The sequence below is a fragment of the Patella vulgata genome, chromosome 5, assembly GCF_932274485.2.
Source record: "Patella vulgata chromosome 5, xgPatVulg1.2, whole genome shotgun sequence".
Lineage (NCBI taxonomy): Eukaryota > Metazoa > Mollusca > Gastropoda > Patellidae > Patella > Patella vulgata.
The window spans coordinates 8,489,875-8,507,436 of NC_065883.2; the positions used below are offsets into that span (position 1 = coordinate 8,489,875).

Consider the following 17,562-nt stretch of genomic DNA (forward strand, 5'->3'; position numbering starts at 1 on the left):
TTGTAGTGAACCTCTGGTTATTGGTGGATGTACTTATAACTATGAACATTTCTTCTTTAATTCTACTTCCGGTAAATGTGAGAAGTTTATCTATACCGGATGTGACGGTAACAACAACAGATTTGCTACGGAGAAACAATGTAAACAAGTCTGTGTTCCTAGTAAGTATACAGGGTTTGTTTTAACGTTCTGTACCAAGCAACGCCGACTCGCTAGCCTGGACGTCGCGGGTTCGCTTCCGATGTTGGCCGAATGGTTAGCACGTGCGCGCTGTGTCATAAGATCTGTCATTGAGTCAACTGGCGTTGTTCGATTTCCCGGTTGTACGTGACAAGGAGTAGGGTCGCCTGTCCACCCTCGTGGGTTTTCTTCGGGTCATCCGGTTTCCTCCTACTGCTAAAGACCCCTACGCGCATACGAATTATTGAAATAAAATTGAGCCATATGTTAGTCCCGAAATGACATAGTTTTTGTCAAGTGTACGTTAAAACCCATCTCTCTCTCTCTCTCTCTCTCTCTCTCTCTCTCTCTCTCTCTCTCTAAACTGTAAGGTGTTTACATGGTAACATGTAAGGTGTTTACACGGTGTTTACATGGTAACCGATAAGAACGTGATAATTAATAAATTGTATTATTTATTCTTACAGGTAAAAAGTTGTGTCATTTAGATAAAGAAACGGGTCCATGTCGTGCTGCTAAACCTAGATGGTATTTTGAACAAGCCAGTCAATCGTGTAAGGAGTTTATATTTGGAGGATGTAAAGGAAATGCCAATAATTTTAACACCAGCAATGAGTGTATGAAAGTGTGTGGTAACTAAGGACTACCGGACTAGTCTGTCTCTGTATTGTCTATATTATAAACTATTGAATAATTGCTCCGGAAATTGATCAGTGTGAATGGACAAAAGAAACATTTTATTTAAAGAAGACAGAATATTAAGATTCAACAATTAAAATTTCTCTGGGAAAGGATTACAATTGAACCAGATGCTTTACAGTGAATATGGGTTAAGGGTGATAGCCCTGGCCTCACTCCACTCTTACTAACGCAAGTCAAATTGATTTTAAACATTCACATCTAGAAAAGAAATATGGACAGTTAAATGTCCATCCGAATATGAGAAAATTTGGCTAGGACGGCCGTGATACATTTCTGTCAAATTTTCTGATAAAACTACCCCCCCCCCTCCATTCATTAATCGCACGCCTGGGTAGGGTGTAAAACGACCCAGTGTTTAATTAAGTATTTTTATCACTATAATTACCCCACTCAAATCCATAAATCAGTTGATATTTCATTTAACATTCCGACCTCATAGCGTCCATTTTGATATAAATACTGTAGTGCTATAGTTGATATCCCAATGGGCCTAGATACAACGCAACGACGATGGGGCTACGCAATATCCGGGAAACCATTTTTGACAAAGAAACTGGTTGCATACTCATGGAACTTGGCATGCTTGTTCTTTGAACAACTGCGCATGATCGATATGGCGTCACAGATCCAAGATGGCCGCGATGACGTCATGCCCGGGTCCTGGTTAATATAGCATGCTCCTATTTGTGAATAATTGTTAGTTTATCTTTTTGTTTATGTTCGTGTTAATTTGTAACAAGATGTTATATGTGTAAATGATGCCTGTAGTTTATTTTATTTATATATATACAAACCTAATAATGAAGTCATTGTAATATTTATGTCATAACTTTATTACCGTATCTAAGATGTCACAATAAATCTTGTTGAGTCAAACTGGCCTTATGACGTCACGGTAATAATGATGTCATTGTAATAATCATATTAACATGGAGAAGGCTAGATCTAAGACGGTCTAGCACAAATGGCGTAATATGTGGAGTGTGGGTTAGGGTAAGTATATCTCGAGACCTTGTCGAAATCTGCAGTCCTAACTCTAACCCTAGCCCACACATCACATATGACGTCCACATATACCCAAAAGACAAACCAGAAGACAAGACACACGAAAAGAAATGGGGTTTAGCGTCCTTCTGTTCTCCTCCGACTGCATAATGAAGACGGGCATACACCATACAGTGTGCTATGAGGGAAATTTTTCCCGGGCAGCGGCAATATGGCCTGGCCTACTTAGATCTTTTATGTGCACGCCAATGTGTACACGGGACCTCGGTTTTTCGTCCCATCCGAACGACTAGACAGCTGTCCGTCCGTCCTGCATCACTGACAAGGGGGAACCATGCCGGAAAATCTGGATGAACTTTCTCGGCCATTAGATAAAGAGCTGACACTTCTCACTATAAAAGTTAACCAGCGGCTGCTAGGCAGGATACGCCCACATTTTCGAGAGATGGATAGAGAACAAGCTAAAAAGAAAGTGATTTTTCCTACAATCAAGGGCCATAATTCAGGAAATTACAATTCGATATGCGCAAATATCGAAAGGAACCGAGATCTTTGTGTTATAAACTTACATTTCAAGTTTCAACAAAATCGGATAAAATTGTGACCTCTATAGGGTCCACAATCTTGATATACCATATTTTTACGCTATTTGAGAACGAACAGCGGCCATTTTGTCCTTCAATTTTGGTCCGATTTACACGAAATTCGAACTCAACCATCCTTAGGGTGTAACGGTGATATTGTAATACGTTTTTTTTTTAAATCGGATAAAAATTATGACCTCTATAGGGTCCACAAGCTAGAAACGCGATTTTTCGTACAATCAGGGGCCATAATTCAGGAAGTTACAGTCTGATATGCGCGAATATCGAAATGAATCGAGATCTTCGGGTTATAAACTTACATTTCAAGTTTCAACAAAATCGAATAAAAATTGTGACCTCTATAGGGTCAACAACCTTGATATACCATATTTTTACGCTAGTTGAGAACGAACGGCGGCCATTTTGTCTGTCAATTTTGGGCCGATTTTCACGAAATTCGAAATCAGCCGTCCTTAGGGTGTAATGGTGATATAGTAATAGTTTTTTTTAAATCGGATAAAAAGTATGACCTCTATAGTGTCCACAAGCTAAAAACGTGATTTTTCGTACAAACAGGGGCCATAATCCATGAAGTTTCGATCCGATACATGCCAATATCGAAAGCAGCCAGCCGAGATCTTTTGGAGATAAACCTATATTTCAAGTTTCGTCAAAATCGGATAAGAATTGTGACCTGAAGAGTGTTCACGACAATATACGTCCACACGAAAATGTGGGCGTATAAAAACTAGATACTGGAAAAGGAAAGCGGAACAAATTTGAAACACGGGTTTTATAGTATCTCACTTTAATCTTGCGTACTGTGGTCAATATCCTGGCACACCTATACCATGACGAAAATATAACCCCGATGTTTTCAAGGCATAACCGGATCTGATATAGAATGCGACGGCTTCCGGGCTTATAATTCAATGACAGTAGCAATGAAATCCGGAGGTGTCCCTTGGAGATTTATATACTGCAACACAGCCTTTTATTTAAAACAAGAAACACGCACGTTTAATGCTCGTACTAATGTCTTGTATCAAACGGAATAATACGCCATGCCGGAAAATTTACCCTAGTAGCAGTGGTAGGGCCTACTGTTAAATGCGATTCGATAACTTTAACGTCCTGTGCCATTGACAGCGAGAAAAAACACTGGAAAATCCTGGTGAACTGTCTTGACCAACACCCCGACCTACCCCCTGTGCTCCTGGTTAGAGAATGCGCGCCTCACCCTCTGTGCCACCATTGCTACCAAACCTTTCTTAAGCATTTTGAGTTTTTTACAAAATACACGAAAATACATCTCCTCTCACTTCTACATAATATATGACATTTGTATTGTTTCATTTCCTGATAAAGATTAGTGAAGCCAAGTAGAAATATTGCTCAGTAATTAGAAGTGGCAGCATATTATGTTCTAAACACAGCAGGCATATTCTGTCTCGTGTACCGCAACTGTGGCTACTTATAACCAATGAGGTTGGGGTATAGATTGTTCTGGATGGTGAGGTGAGGTGAGGTAAGATTAATCAGAACGGTGGATGGGGTATCGGGTAATCTGAATGATGGGTGGGGTATAGATTAATCAGAACGGTGGATGGGGTATCGATTAATCCGAATGGTAGATGCGGTATAGATTAATCAGAACGGTGGATGGGGTATCGATTAATCTGAATGGTAGATGCGGTATAGATTAATCAGAACGGTGGATGGGTATCGATTAATCTGAATGGTAGATGCGGTATAGATTAATCTGAATGATAGGTGAGAGTACATATTATATTTATATTCAGTATTGTTCTTCAAGCATACATGTCTCTTCACATTCCTTTTTAGTACGGAATTTATTCTGATTGCCCTTACATCCACCGTATATAAACTGTTCACATTGTTTAGTTGAAGTATTATAATACCACCGGATATGACGAGCTCGACAGGGTCCTTTAACTGGGTCTTCTAAACATTGTGAAGGTACTGAAAATAATATACAAAAAATGTATTTCTTGTAATCTTGTAATATTCGGGGGCCTACTGAATGCTGTGTGCCCGTGATTCAATTGGGAATCGCCCCTAGCACGTGCTGGAACTCGAAATCTTGCATGTCCTCGATTCACAGTTGTGAATAAAAAAACGTACAGAAACTTTACTCCTTGTCACGTACAGCCGTGCAATCGAAACCACGCCAGCTGACGCAGTGGTAGGCCTTATGATACAGCGCGCACGTGCTAACCATTCGGCCATCCAACCCCCCACAAATTAGATTAATACTTACTACATATTTCATGTTTTATTCCTGAACCAAATTCCTTTACATAATAAACCTGGCCATCTTTACACTGAAATACAAACACAGAACCCAGGGACTTAGTGACGTCATGGAGTTAAAGTCTTTAGCGCCCACCACCCCTTTCAAAGGGTAAAATACACGATGCCCAACCAGTGTTGAACATCAAGAATGGACCATGTGAGCTAAAAACAAATTGGCCTGCACGTTAAAGAACCCTTGACACATGGAATTCGTGGCGCCGCTGTCCGGGCAAAATTCCCTTCATAGCACATTGCATGGTGTATTCACGTCTATATTAGCCTAGATGGAGTAAACACGTAGGGCATTAAACCACATTTCAAGGCCGATACTGGAGATAATAATAATATACCATACCTTATGTTTCTGTTCTGTTGACAACGACATCAGTGAAATCTAAAATAAATAATTTAGTGATGTTATACAGGTAATACGGTGACAATTCGACATTGTTTGGACGAAAAACAGATCTCTATTTTAATTAGATTGGACATTCTCAAGCGAGAAATCAAAAAGATGTTTATAGAAATATTAAACATACATTATGCAAGAGTTAAATCTGCCTATTGCAGGTCTTTCTTTAGGCCTGAAATGTTTTCTTAAGTATTAATTATACATTAATTAACTGATCTAGACCTTAATCAACTCTCGATGGCATCAGATTTCTCCGATATTAAATAGATTAGAATGGTTCAGCGATACTTTGATTTAATGAAATATGGAGGACCGAGACTTAGCTTCGATCAACCAGTACGGTGGTTGAAATTATTACACACGTCTGCCAAACCTTCAAAGGCTAATATCTTCGCTTGCAATAGAGTAATTTGAATGAAATTTTCAAATTATTCATTTTACATCATCTACTTTCGAACTATTATAGCAAGAATGGCTAGTTCTTTATCTAAATCTTACATAATGTATCTTTAATGTATAAAAAGAAAAAGAAAACATTATAAATACCGTACCAATAATACTAATGAAAGGAGTACATGACTGCTAACCATGGTTTCAGCGAATACAATGTCTTCCCTTTCCTAATTCAGAATAAAGATTAAAACAATGTCTGTCAAAGAATAATCCGAGTAGGGTGTAATATAATCCTTAATACGACAGCAGGTAAAACGTCCAAAACACAGGTAATAATGGTGATTTGTAATCTATATGACTCACCTGTGCTATAGGTATTATAAGTCCAGTACACATATTTATCTCACCTATTTCCGTTCAACATACATGTATCTTATCTCGTGTTAAAGTCAGCATGTCACCAGATTTACCTTTGTTTACCTTTTAATAAGGACACGTGGTATAGAATTCCGGGTACAAGGGTTTGTTTATCCGAACCCTAACCCGGATCACGATGGCTAAGTGGTTAAGACGCTGACTAGCTAGCCTGGGGGTCACGTGTTCGATCCCTGCATTGGCCGAGAAAGTTTATCGGGATGTTCCGACGTGGTTTCCCCTTGTCAGTGATGCAGAATGGAGGGACTGACAAGGACAGCTATCTAGTCGTTCGGGTGTGACGGAAAACCGAGGTTCCGTGTATCCCCTGGCAGTTGGAATTTGATATAAGTGTAGGCCATAGTGCCACGGCCCGGCAATTTCCCTCATAGCACATCGTATGAAGGACAGGAGGACTTCTTTAAGTCAGCATGTCACCAGATTTACCTTTGTTTACCTTTTAATAATCACACGTGGTATGGAATTGGAATTTTGGTAGTCCCGACGTTCCGGGTACAAGGGTTTGTTTATCCGAACCCTAAGCCGAACCCCAACCCCAACCTGTTATCTCCCATTGACAGCAGTTAGCACCTATTTCATCCCGGTGACAGGAGCCGCTATCGCTGTGGCTACAGATGTTTTATTGCCTTAACTCTAACCAGAACCTCAACCCAAACAAGTTGGACCTATTAAATGGGGCGATAACGGCTATGGCTATAATAAATTATGTGGCTGAAACCGCTTGGGCAGTAATGTTAGTCTACTATACTATGGAATGGGGTAGATTTTCCGCTTGGTGTTTGCTACAGTGCTGAAAAACTCGGATTTGATTGATCCAAGCCAACTAGTTGGATTTGATTGATTCGAGCCAATGATTTGATGGAATTGATCGGTCTGCATCCAGGTGCTTGACAGGACTTGTCTCCCTTTAACAACAGCTTTCGATTGTGACACTACTTAAATGATTCTCATAGTTTAACAGATTCCGGTATGGGAATTTGTATGATAATCCTTTTCATATTCATGGGATTTTTCTGCTTATGGAACAAGTCAATGTGTAGCTCGAAGTTTTACGACTGACTTGGGTGGATTTGGCATAAGCAGCTGAACTTTTATTATAAATGAATGCCTTCTTTACCATAATGGACGACAAATATTACTTGGACAAATAAACGGAAATGGTGTTTAACGTGTAACTTTTCTGCACCAAACGTTAAAAATTATCTGAATATAAAAACTAACCGTCAAAAACAACATCATTTAGAGAGTTTAATGGCCAGATTAGATACATATTCAGATCTCGTACAATGTAGGTAACAGGAAATACTACTGACATTTTGAATTTATCCAATACATTACATACCTCTCTCCAACTGATGAAGCTTTTGTTGTCCCCCGCCTTAAACGTATTTCAAAGACGGGGGGGGGGTGGGTGGTAAAAATGGGTTCATCCCTCAGTTCAAATCGCAACGTTGGCCAGAGAGGCGACCCTACTCCTTGTCACGTGCAAGCGTGGAATCGAAACCACGCCACTTGCCTCAATGACAGACTTTCTGATTCAACGCGAACGCGTTAACCATTCGACCACCCAACACCCTTATTGTAGGTTACTCTTATATTGAATCCCGACTGCTTAGGGATCTTTTATGTGCACGCCAATGTATACACGGGACCTCTGTTTTCGTCTCATCCAAACGACTGGACAGCTGTCCTTGTCAGGCCCTGATTCCTGCACCACTGACAAGGTGGAACCACGTCGGAAATCCCGATGAACTTTTTCGGCCAATGCAGGGATCGAACACGTGACTTCCAGGCTAGCGAGCCAGCGTCTTACCCACTTAGCCACCTTGGCTCCTTGGTTGTATTAGATACGGTTTAATTCAAGTGTTTACAATTTCTTACCAAAGCCTTATAAATATTTCAATTACATTTGGGTCATTTCAAGTCTGTGAGGGAGTTGAAATCCCTTTCTAATTACAATATCACTTAAAATCCCTGATTATCATTTGAGTGAGTTAAAATCCCTTTCTAACTACAATATCACTTAAAATCCCTGATTGTCATTTGAGGGAGTTTTAATGACCCACGGAGACTTGACCTTATTGAACCTAAATGTAAAATGTCCGTCCTATTGTAGAGTATCTAAGTTCTTGTTAGTAGTTAGTAAATAATTAATTATTTATTTATTTTATTTTATCGGGGGGTTGGATGGCTGAATGGTTAGAACGTACCATAATGTCTGTCATTGAGTGAACTGGTGTGGTTTTGATTCCTCGTTTGTACGTGAGCCTGTTCAGCCTCGTGGGTTTTCTCCGGGTCCTCCGGTTTCCTCCCACTGCTAAAGACTCCTACGCGCAAGCGAATTATATTTGACATGTTTTGGTTATAAATCATCTTTTGTACGGAAAATTTTCACTAAGGTAGAAATTGTTTCATTATTATCATTATTATTATAGCATTTTTATTCTACGACCTTTCATATCAAGGGTTCAGTGGCAATGTTATTATAAAACAAAAACAAATTATGGACATGTAATACAGAGTCAGTTAAAGGGTTATTGAAATAAATGTGTTTTAAGTTGTTTTTTTAAAAAAAAAGAATACAGAGACGTACAGCATCTTAAACTAAATGTTAGATTATTCCATAAAACAGGGGCTTGAAAACGTATCTGATGTACGTAATGTTCGGCCAGGTGTATGAAGTTCTAAAAGGTCTGAGAGGTAAACAGGAGCTAAATTATTTAAATATTTAAAAGTAAGTAATACAATCTTAAAATCAATTCGATATTTAACGTGTTGTGGCTGAAAACAACTTCAGATATCGTTTGAATATGTGTTGGTCTGCATCCAGATGCTGGGTTGTTTTATTGTAGTTACTTCCCTTTACTAATGTCAATTGACCACATTAGGATCGGTACACGACTGCATGCGTCGTCAACTGTGGGGTGACCATTCTATTCAAGATAGAGATATGGGATAACTAAGGCGTTTTAGGGATAGCATAATATTGTTCAATTGTATTTTAACAATTCGCTTGCACGTAGGGTTTTTTAGCAATGGGGGCCCGGAATCTTTAATCTTGGCTAATTGATCTTAAAGGACAATATTGGTGCCAGTCATTATCACATATGTGATAGAACTGGTTAAACACGTTCCAAATATAATCTTAACAGAGATCATTGCTACGATAACTGCGTTATTAAGATTTCAAGAAAGGGAAGTGACGAACGCAAAAGGAAAACACGAGTTACCCTTCTATACGCATCTATCGTAGCAATGATTTATGTGTTGAAATTATATTTAGAACGTGTTTAACCAGTTCTATCACATATGTGATAATGACTGGCACCAATATTGTCCTTTACTGTTTAACATTTCTGTGCCATCCGAGGTTATACCGGTACCAAGGAAATTTTACCTTTTACCTGGGCAGAGGGGTTAGTTACTTGTACCCTTAATTCGATTTCACGCCAGAGGATCTATTATATGCCCGCCATCGTGTACACGGGACCTCTGGTTTTGGTCCTATCCGAACGACTAGACTCTGTTCCTTGCCAGGCCCTCCGTCCTACACCACTGATCAGGGGGCAACCACACTCCAAAATCCCGAGGGATTTCGTAAATGGACTGGCTCTAGCGTTATTCCTATTTAGGAGAGAGAGAGGGGGGGAGAGAGGGGGTTTAACGTCCACTCGACACAAACTAGATCATTTCGGGACTAACACATGGTTCAATTTAATTTCAATAATTCGCTTGCGCGTAGGGGTCTTTAGCAGTGGGAGGAAACCGGAGGACCAGGAGAAAACCCACGAGGTTTGACAGGCGACCCTACTCCTTGTCACGTACAGCCGTGGAATCGAAACCACGCCGGTTGACTCAATGACAGACCTTATATATGATACAGCGCGCACGTCCTAACCATTCGGCCATCCAACCCTCTATTCCTATTTAGGATGTCATACCAGTCAGCCCCCCCCCATCCCTTTTCTATCTGCATGCTTCTGTTTTTTGTACAGTATTTAGTGAATGTACTTATTGCTCTAGTCACCGTGCAAAGACAACATAGAACACACAGTTCCATATTTATACTGACAGTTTTTTTTACACGTGAAATATTTACCAAGCGATCAGTACGTGTTTATATTACGGCTACATTTACAAACTTTCAACACAGATTAAAAACACTCCACGAGTTTATACCTCATGGATGTGTTATGCACGTTGAAAGACGAGATAACGCGAGAAGACAAAATTACATTCACATACCGATGTCTGAAACGAAATATCCACAAGTTGTGATTTTTTTAGATTTAGTATTCGATGGTTTGTTTTTATTTTTTCGTTTTTTCTTGTTTTTTTTTCTGCCAATGCGGTTGGTCGAAGCATTTGTCGGTACAGCTGAAATCTTAATCTAAGATGGCGGAATTAGAAGATCAAAAAGTTTGAAGCAGGTGTGAGACTAATAAACCAGCTGCCAAGGTTTCTCGAATGTCAAGTCTGATAAGTGAAGCTTAACGCGCTAAACCTCACGAGACAAATCTCCAGCCGGCTCGTGTTGTAGCTATGACGTCATAGCACCCCTAGGTAGCTGATTATCCCCCTAATATAAAACTGCCAGAATCATTAATTGGTGCTTTAGAAATGACAAATAGCCTAATATTTCTATAAACGACACATGAAGACTGGGTTTATTGCAAATACGGTTTACGATTATAGTCATTTGAGAGTCGTTTCCCTTTAAACTAGCTTGAACATATAACTTGGACTGAATTTTTGCCAATACTTAAACAGAGAAAAAAAACTAAACCAAAACTTGTCTCCGAATTATTTGATTAGTTTAAGTACTGTTAGATTACCTTCCAGTGCGAGATAAAGAGCGGGGAGTTCCTGCAATAATAGTTCAAAAATAGATAATGAAAAATGTAGACCCCTACATATTAAACATTTCAGTTCAATTACATATTGCAACTTTGGCTAAAATATTTCCCGTTTTAGAAGGCTCGGTTCTCGTGTATAGATGTCAGTATGTTAAAATCTAAAAACAATGTTATTTAATGTTGTCAACTTGAAAACCACAAATGCGAGAGAGAGAGAGAAATGAGGTTTAACGTCCACTCGACACAAACTAGGTCATTTCGGGACTAACCCATGGTTCAATTTTATTTCAATAATTCGCTTGCGCGTATGGGTCTTTAGCAGTGGGAGGAAACCGGAGGACACGGAGAAAACTCACGAGGTTGGACAGGCGACCCTACTCCTTGTCACGTACAACCGGAGAATCGAAACCCCGCCAGTTGACTCAATGACAGATCGTATGATACAGAACACACGTGCTAACCATTCGGCCATCTAGGCTAACCCCAGCCACAAAAGCACATACAGCACAGTTAGGTTAGACCTAGGCCTAAATGAATAATGTCCATAGTAGTCTACACTGCCAACGTCGTTTACATGCCTATGGATATGCAATGAATCGATGTAGACCTAAATGTAAAGCTTTGACTAAATTTCAAATAGGTACTAATCCTGCAGCTGGTTAGCAGCAAGTTTCAGAAACTAAACTATCATATTGCAACTTCTCTTGAGGTGGATATCTGATCCGATATATTTCGAAATCTTCAAACGCGCCATTTTGTTTGGTTACAAACAATGGAGTGGTCAGCCTATTGTATCTGTCATCGGGTTCAAACCTTTTCCTCTTTGATTTACCGCCTTGATGATGGACACCAGACGATGTATCAAGTTCCATCGACACCTCACATGCACGTGTGTAAACAGTGCACGCGTGAATATGAGCAGGAGCGCGACACCTTGTGGTGATTTGTGGCGTTTTGATTAGCGCGTTATGTCCAAATTAGCCTCATTTCCTAGTCGTATCAAAGGCACACGTCCGCCATTTCATGTAATGTCGTTGTTTGTTTATAGTTTGGCTAACGAATTTATTTCACCTCTCGCTACAAATAACTACATGTTATATGGCGTAATTATTGAAGTGGTAATTTGCTTTAATTGAAGCCATCGACGGTGATTTAACTTATTGAAGTTAAATGTTTTATATTTTGTTGAAGTAGGAAGAATAAACCAATCGAACAGAGAGTAGGCCTAATTTTATGAGCCTAGCAACTTCAACGAATAAAACTTAATGGGATTTATCGCCCCGCCATGGAGGCATGGTCGTATTAATCACCAACAACAATCGACACGAACGATTCTTTTGTCAATATAGCGCCAAAAGTATTGAAAAAAAGGAAATGTTACAGGTATGCACATTCTGCAAATGATGTCCAAAATTTAAATGATTTCCTTAAAAAAAAAAATATATATAATAAAAAATGACAAAATTATGGATAATTAAAAGTTTGAAAAAAAAAGTTTTTTTTTTTTTGGGGGGGGGGGGGGGGGTGGGGTTTTTTTTTTGTCAGAAGCGCCCATAGTATTGAAAAAAGCGATCGGCAACGACATATATGTTATATATATTCTTCATATATGATATCATATACAATTTATAATTCCCCGGTTGTACGTGACAAGGAGTAAGGTCGCCTGTCCAACTTCGTGGGTTTTCTCCAGGTCCCACCCACTGCTAAAGACCCCTTGGCGCAAGCGGACTATTGAAATAAAATTGAACCATATTTTAGTTCCGAAATGAATCGAAGCCACGCCAGTTGACTCAATAACAGACTATATGATACAACGCGCATGCGCTAAACATTCGGCCATCATACCCCCCCCCCAATACATACATACATACATGGGGGTCACTGTGGCTAAATGGGTAAGGCGCTGGCTCGTTAGCCTGGAGGTTGGGTGTTCGATCCCTGCATTGGCCGAGAAAGTTCATCCCGATTTTCCGGCGTGGTTCCCCCTTGTCAGTGATGCAGGACGGAGGGCCTGACAAGTACAGCTGTCTAGTCGTTCGGGTGGAACGAAAAACCGAGGTCTTGTGTGCACATTGGCGTGCACGTAAAAGATCCCTTAACAGTTGGAATTCGATATAAAAGTAGGCCGTAGTGCCGCTGTCCGGGCAAAATTTCCCTCATAGCACACTGTATGGCGTATGCCCGTCTTCATTGGCCCAGTTCGGAGCAGAACAGTAGGACGTTAAACCCCATTTCATTTCATTTCATTTCATACGTAAAAACATACATACATACATACATAAGGAAAGTTCATAGCAGGTAGATATATGTATTCGGTCTACATCTCCGTGTCGACCTTTCTTCATCATAGTTAACATGCACAAAATATATAACATAACGTACAAAAAAATATACATTTCCCCTCTATTCGATTTGTCTTTGATTTTGTCTAAAAATATTTATTTAAAAATACTGAAGATAATTATTTAGCATTTTCTGAATTCTGTGAGTAACTTTCATCCCCATCACAGCTTCATAAATAGAAAAGTAATGCGCTTACAAATGAATGTTTTCAAGATCTAAATCTGTCCAGTGTGTTGTAACAAAACCTACTAAAAACACGTTTTTGTGCAGTTTTGTGTCAGTTTTTACCGACAATTGTTTTTAAACTTGGGTGTTTTATTGGTGGTTTATTAGACAAGATTGTCACATAAACATTGGGTTTGTCGTGTATATATTCTTCAACGCTCCGTGTAAATACAATGACTACAGGAGTAGAGTGATATGATATTATTTATAATGGCAGAGATAGATGAGATAAAGATATACAGATAGCTGAGGCAGAGTGACAAATTATTTTAAGATGGGTCTCGATGGTGTTCAAGAAAATAACATGTATAGAAAAAAATAAAAGGCAGCTTATTGGCATAATCCATGGTCTGCTACCCATGCCTGGATGGATTGTAATGAAATGGGGTTTAATGTCCTACCACGGACGGAGAACGCTAGATCGGAGACGGTTCTGTGCATTTTATGACGTCATATGTGGATTGTAGGTTAGGATAAGGGTTAGGGTAAGGGCTAGGATCTGCAGATTTCGTCATAGTCTCGAGATGTAGTCAGGGCTAGCCCCAACCTAAACCTGGGCCAAGCCTAACCCTTACCCTAACCGTCTCCGATCTAGCGTTCTCCAACACGGACCGTGTATAGATGGACGGGCAACGTAAACGAAGCCTTTAGAATTCTGCGCCGCGGCAAAAAATAGACCGGATAATCGTGACGAAAATAAAATTACACCCCCTCGCGCAATTACCAGTATCAATTTTAAAAGCAAAGAAACAGAAATCAGTTCATAATATTTTTATTAATTTTGCTACTCTTTTTTTTTTCAACCCATGCATAGATATACTACTAACTGATGATTGGGGTGTAAATGTATCAACACATCATATTTGTTCACTTCGGACGCGCTCATGTGAATCCGAAAAAAACATGTCGAATTTTCGTTAAAAAAAACCTACTAAAACACCTTTTTTTACGGTCCATGGTCCTACTGTTTTGCTCCGACTGGGCTAATAAATACGGGCATACGCTGTACAATGTTCTATGAGGGAAATGTTGTCCTGGTAGCGGTGCTAAGACTTACTCCAAATTCGATTTCGAAATGTCATAGTATCATTCATTAATGTACGGTCTAATTGTTTTAGAATTCGTTAATTTCTTTGCAGTTCGCTATTCTACCAAGGTTTTAATTCTACCACCATCATCAACTGTAAAGCGCTGTCAAGCGGGTGGCGCTATCTTCGGACGGCGTGGAACGTTTGTAGAACTACTTCATTGTTGGGCTCTCTTCGTGATCGAAATTACAACTACAAATTTATTCTTTAAGCAGGATGGCACCAGTCTTCTTCGTTCTTAATGATGGCTGCTCTGACAGACTTGGTGAGCTCTAATGAATTTTGCCCAAGACCGTCTTTTATATCTCCCTACACCCAAATTGCATTACGTCATAGGCTGACCTTGGTGCTAATTTCCAAAATATTGAATAAACATCCCCCATACCCCGAAGACCAGGGGGGAACATTATCTTGTTTGGTCCACCAAACACATTTCTTAAAGGGACAATAACACTCTTGCTGGCTTGACAGCTCCAGAAAATACGAAAATAGCCTTATTCTAAGTACTAGATGTGTTAGTGTCCTACCTGTTGCGTAAATTATCCATTAAATCCTATTTTACTTGTCCAGTGGGTTCAAAAATAGTTTAAAATCCAAGTCACATTTGAAAAGCTTTACGTCAGGCTTTTCAAATCATTTAGTTGAATTTTTCCAGTTTTTTAAATTAGGTGTGTTAAGATGAAATTTGTATCATCAATTAATTGGAATATTGTAAAATAGTGCAATTTGTTGACCAGAATAAAGATTGGGACATATTATTCAGCTACAACAAGAGTGGTATTGAGCCTTTAAGCAAGAGAGATATTTTGACAATGGCAAGGTCATAACCTGTGTTTTTACCAAATTATCACTGTTTTTATATAGAAACCAATCACCTATTCAACTTCCATATAATATGTGGAATCAATAATCAGTTCAATAGACAACATGGCTAAACCTTTCAATAATCCCTAATATAGTGGATGAATTCTGAAATATATTTATGGTTGTTTTATTTTTTTAAAAGATAGTCATAATATCTCTTTTAAATGGTCCGCCACCTTCATTTGCATAAAAACTAGGGAGATGGCCGAATGGTTAGCGAGTGTGCGTTGTATCATAAGGTCTGTTGTGGTTTCGATTCCCCAGTTGTACGTGACAAGGAATAGGGTCGCCTGCTCAACCTCGTGGGTTTTCTCCTGGTCCTCCAGTTTCCTCCCACTGCTTCTGCTAAAGACCCCTACGCGCAAGCGAATTATTGAAATAAAATTGAACCATATGTTAGTCCTGAAATGACCTAGTTTGTGTTGAGTTGACGTTACTCTCCCCCTCTCTCTCCTTCTCTGTCTCTCTCTCCCTCTCTCTCTCTCTTTAAATATCTCAACAGTATTGTTGTATACGACTGTTAAAAAAATCTTAAACTTTCCCTCGTTTGTGGTGAGTGGACGTTACCCCCCCCCCCCCCCCCCTCTCTCTCTCCCTCTCTCTCTCTGTAAATATCTCAACAGTATTGTTGTATACGACTGTTACAACAATCTTAAAGTTTCCCTCACCATGTCCTCACAGTGTTTAAGATGTTTATCACGGAGAGAGATGTAGGTTAGTTGGTAGGATATTTATTAGCTTTTAGCTGGGTAATATTAGGTGTTATAAGTAGATGGCACAGTTGATAAAACTTTTATCTCATGACCTCTGACACATAAATATCCATTTGTTCTTATTGTATGATGTACAGCTTCAGGGATCGTCTGAGATAGAGTTGTACTATAGTTGAGTTGGACTCATTCTGGCATTAATTTTGGCTCGTTGTATACTTACTGTTTGGGTAGTATAGTGTTTATGTTCTGAATTTTTGAACATTCAAAGGGGGTTTATGTGGCCTAGTGGTCTAGTGGGTCGTGTTTCGATCTCTAGCTCACCAGTGACCTCTGGCCGGTGACCATTGTTTCGATTAGCTATGAAGGAAATTTTGTCCGGATCGCTGTTATATCGAATTCCAACTGTCATGTGTAATGTGCCAGTCAATGTTTACACGGACATCGGGTTTTTGTGCCATCCGAACGTTTAGGCACTGTCCTTGCCAGGCTATCCGTTTTGCACAGATGACAAGGGAATACTGATGAACGTGTACGTTGTATCATAAGGGGTGTCTATGTTGTTACGCCAACCTCGTGGGTTTTCTCCGGGTCCTCCGGTTCCCCCCTCCCCACTGCTAAAGACCCCTACGCGAAAACGAATTTTGAAATAAAATTGAACCATATGTTAGTCTCGAAATGACCTACTTTGTGTCGAGTGGACGTTAAACTCCTCCATCCACCCCCCTCCCCTCCAACCGAAAAGAAAGACGTACGGTAGAATAATACCATTCTCTTGAAGAAACGACAGTAATAATGTAAGACGCTTCTCCTCTTACACCGTTCACACATTCATCTTTGAGAAATTGTTTATTTTAAATCTTCATTCGAGGAAATGGAAGTAGAATCTCCTCCCTCGGGCCGTGAGGGTCACCGCCAGTTCTCGCATTTCATCTACAACCCTATCATCATTAAACATTAAACGGTTCAAATTTTCTGTATAAATATTACGATATTTTTACATGAAAATCCTAAATACATATTTGACTCGAAAATTCAAAGTACAATTTTGACTCGACAATTTGGATACAATTTTGAATCGAAAATTTGGATACAATTTTGAATCGAAAATTCGGAATGAAATTTTGAATTCAAAATTCGGAATGAAATTTTGAATCGAAAATTCGGAATGAAAATTTGAATCGAAAATTCGGAATGAAATTTTGAATCGAAAATTCGGAATTAAATTTTGAATCGAAAATTATGAATGAAATTTTGAATCGAAAATTATGAATGAAATTTTGAATCGAAAATTATGAATGAAATTTTGAATCGAAAATTATGAATGAACTTCTGATCTGAAAATTCGGAATGTAATTTTGACCACAAATTATTCAGTGACCCTTGTAAATATTATGTAATTAATCAGGGTAGAACTGTTTAGCAGTAGTCATGAAATAAGTTGTC

The 17,562-nt window shown here is 39.3% G+C and overlaps 1 long non-coding RNA gene across 1 annotated transcript; it reads right to left on the reverse strand.

Annotated features, from left to right (window-relative positions):
- Window positions 1–3,354: 3,354 nt before the first annotated feature.
- LOC126822473 (uncharacterized) lies at window positions 3,355–5,872 on the reverse strand. Its single transcript, XR_008788363.1, has 4 exons — window positions 5,751–5,872; window positions 5,143–5,181; window positions 4,753–4,816; window positions 3,355–4,454 (listed from the first exon to the last, which is right to left on the reverse strand). It is a non-coding gene; the product is annotated as an uncharacterized LOC126822473 (long non-coding RNA).
- Window positions 5,873–17,562: the final 11,690 nt, after the last annotated feature.